The sequence below is a fragment of the Enhydra lutris genome, unplaced genomic scaffold, assembly GCF_002288905.1.
Source record: "Enhydra lutris kenyoni isolate GAN:26980312 unplaced genomic scaffold, ASM228890v2 scaffoldscaffold1, whole genome shotgun sequence".
Lineage (NCBI taxonomy): Eukaryota > Metazoa > Chordata > Mammalia > Carnivora > Mustelidae > Enhydra > Enhydra lutris.
In genome coordinates, this window is record NW_019154085.1 from 9,950,130 (window position 1) to 9,954,103 (window position 3,974).

Here is a 3,974-nt window from a genome sequence, read left to right on the forward strand (position 1 = left end):
CTTTCTTTCTTTCTTTCTTTCTTTCTTTCTTTCTTTCTTTCTTTCTTTCTTTCTCTTTCTTTCCTTTCTTATCTTTTCCTTTCGTTTCATTTTATTTTGTTTCATTTTGTTTCCTTTCCTTTTCTTTTCCTCCTTTCCTTTCTCTTTCTCCCTCCTTCCTTCCCTCCATTCATCCTTCTTTCCTTCCTGTCTGTCTTTCTTTCTTTCCTTCTTTCTTAGCTTTATTTATTAGAGAAAGAGAGCCCCTCAGGGGGAGGGGCAGAGGGAGAAGCAGGCTCCCTGCTGAGCAGGAGAACCTGTGGAGGGGCTCAATCCCAGGACCCTGGGATCATGACCTGAGCTCAAGGAAGACACTTAACCGAATGAGCCACCCAGGCACCTCCCCACACTTTCTTAAGATTCTTTTTTTTGTTTTGTTTATACAACTGCTGTTTTTAAACCTCTTTCTATTCTTATCTCATCTTTAGATATGCTCTGTCTGGGAGGAAAAGGTTTTCCTTGACCCTCTTAGGGTCCCTGGCTGGGTCTGAAAATTAAATTGACAAAGAGTAACAGGAGAAAAGCAAACAAATATTACTGAACTTTTACATGTACATGGAGGCCTTTATAAGGGAATGAAGACCTAAGAACTGTTCAGATCGGAAAGCTTTTATACCTTTTAGACAAACAATAAATTTATGAGTAATTGACAAGATGAAGGAGTTTAGGCTAGAGATAGTAAATGGTGAAGAAATAACTAGGAAGATCATGGTTAGTTTAACAAGATTAGTTTGCAGTTTCCTCTGATGCTCCCTCTTGGGGCTGATAAGAGTCTGTCTCCTGTAAAAGAATTTATTTCCTGCCTTTAGGCACGAAAAGGGGACCTTTTTCTGTGTTTATTGCTCCTTAATTGCCTTCAACTCATAATAATTAGTAGGTCAAAGAGGCATATTTTGGGGTGACATATCCTGGTTTCCTTCAAAGCAAGAAGTATTTTCGGGTACTATCATGAACCTCTTAATTCATATTTCTCCCACCCATAGGCATCTTGGCAATAGTTCATGTTCCTAGTATCCTTCTATCCATGACATTTCAAACATCTTTGTGTAAATATTTAGTTGTCACTTGTCATTTCCTCCAGCAACTATGTTGTTTTTGAGTAGTGGACAATTGTTGCCTTGGCGCACTCTGATCTTTTGAATCTAAGAAAGGCCACCATGTGGTGTTGTATAGATTACTCAACACATAAGGGTGTCTGGCTGAAGGAGCTAGTAGGATGAAATCCAGACCTTAGTGCTCCACTAAGCATATAGCCACGGGCCCCTCCACTCAATGGGAATGCATTTTTCTAATTCATAAAGAGATGTTGAATGGGCCAGTGGTAGCCCTACCTAAACATAGCTCCTGTACTGTATGATGGTGTCAAGAAACCCTCGCTCTTGTTCATCATGTTTTACTATCATATTTTCAGACATGGTAACTGTTTGAGATTCGGAAAAATATTCATCTTGGTGAAATTTGCACGTGGGTTCCTCAGGAAACGTACTCTGAGATTTGCCTGTAGAAGTTTTGGGGAATCCGAGTTTGGGAAGAGGACCTGAGAAGAGTGAGGGGAGCAGGATTGGGCAGAGCAAGTGGAATTGTGATTTTTGCAACAGAGTCTCAGCAATACTAGGATGGCCTGCAGAGTTGTCCCTAGAGACTAGGGTCCCTTCCCTCTTCGCCATACTCTCTATCCTCATCTACCCATCTATAGACGTTGGGTGCAGGCTGCTCCCAGACAGGAGTCTGGACTTTGGACAAGATGACTTTCTTTGGCTGCGGGAAATTTCTGGAGAGGAATTTAGGTGAGAACAGTCCACATGCCCAATATCTGGTGGAACAATGGCTTGGTCCTGAAGGGAGATTTGGGCCAACCACATATACAAAATTGAATTCATAACCATTGAATGACCTTTTCTCTATAAGAGGATTAAACAGGTTGAATTTAGTTTGCTTTTGGTTGAAGGAAAACATGACAAAAACAGAATAACTGAGGAAAAATTCAAACTTGTATTTTTCTTAGAGAGGATACCTCAGAGATTGCAGGAAGGACGATATCAGGAGCACAGATCTGGTAACCCAAGATCTGTTAATCTTGTGACACTGAAAGTTTAGGTTGCACATTGTGTTTAATGATTACAGGCTAAAAACCAGCTTTCTGAGTTTGCCCTCTGTTGGTTCTTTCTTTTTTTTTTTCTTCTTTTTCTTTTTTTTAGGATTTGATTTATTTATTTGAGAGACAGAGCATGAGAGGGGAGAAAATCAGAGGGAGAACCAGATTCCCTGTGGAGCTGGGAGCCCAATGCAGGACTTGATCCTGGGACTCCAGGGTCATGACCTGAGCTGAAGGCAGTAGCTCAACCAACAGCCACGCAGGCGCCCCCCTCTGTTGGTTCTACGCTCAAGAAAATAATCATATTGGTCATTATTGGAGAAATATAATTAAAGTGCAAAATCTTCGCCCCAGTCAGAAAACCTCTCCATAAAGGTAATAGAGACAGAAACCAGTTTCACCACTGAATAAGCATGAACATTGTGGTGCACATCACAGGCAAGAAATTGCAAAGAAAAAACAAAGAAAGGAATCTCACCCACTTATACTGCCAAGCAGACACAACCCATCATATCACGGATAGTTCATCCTAACCTTTCCTGATGATTAGAATCACCATCTTATTGGCTTTATAGAGAGGAAAAACAAACCTCATGTCTTTATAGCAGGAAGTAGTTTTGCAAACTGGAGTAAGGCAAACATCAAAGTTAGGCTCTTAACTTCTTACTGAAACTGGGAAATAGGGGAACTATCTCCCTTGATGTTTGCATTTTCGAAAAGGTAGTTATTTTTTTCTAAATTTTTATTTAAATTCTAGTTAGTTAACATATAATTTAATATTGATTTCAGTAGTAGAATTTAGCGGTTCATCACTTACATATAATACCAGTGCTCACCACAACTGGATCAGAACAGATAACCCAAAAGTAGACTGAAGTGTATGTGGGAATTAAACATATGACAAGAGGGATAATTCAATTTAGTGAGAAAATAATAGATTACTTAATGAGGAAAATAAAAGTAGCCCACCATCTTATTTTAAAAATTTTATATAAATGCTTATATACATATATAAACTAAATTAAAAAATAAAGTATAGAAGGACCAAATACTTAAATGTTAAAAAAAACCTTGCAAGAAAAGGTAGGAGATTACATGTACAAACTGGGGGTTGGAAGGTGTTTCCTAATGCTGAAAAGAGGGGAGACATATTTATTTATATAAAGATTAATAGATTATATAATAGATACCATAAAATCAATAAACAGTCTGGAAAATATTAAAGCTGATGACTTAATAAGGATAACATCCATAATATACAGGTTGGGTTCTCTGAGAAGCATGTGGCATTAGAGATGAAAGATTTATTGGAAAGTAACACATGTGGAGGGAAAAGGGAGAAGTAGGATTGGGCAGGAGGAGTTCAGATACAGACATGACAAAAATCTCAAACAGCCCAAGGGGCAGCTGGAACAATGATTGCCTGTTGGAGCAGTCCTGCCATGGTGTAAATGGCTAAGGCCGGTTGACTGGAGATTGCCCAGAGAAGAGAAGAGCTTGCCCTCAGCTATCAACACCTCACTCATTCACTGGCAATGGGCTGCTCCAAGAAGAACATGACTTTGGTTCAAAAGTTGAGGTGAACCCTGAGTAACTGAACAGCTGAAGGCTGTCTAGAAGCCAGAGAGTGAGCCTCTTCCTGAAGCAGGATCTGAGTGTGGCATCTCTGTGTTTGCTATAGAACGCTTACAAACTAAGAAGAAAAAAGGCATTCAGTCCAATGGAAAATTATTCAAGGCACATGTGTATACAGTTTACTGAAGACTGAGTCCAAATGACCCAGAAACATTTGAAATGATGCTTAGTAATCTGGAAAGTGAAGTTAATTTAACAATGGAAG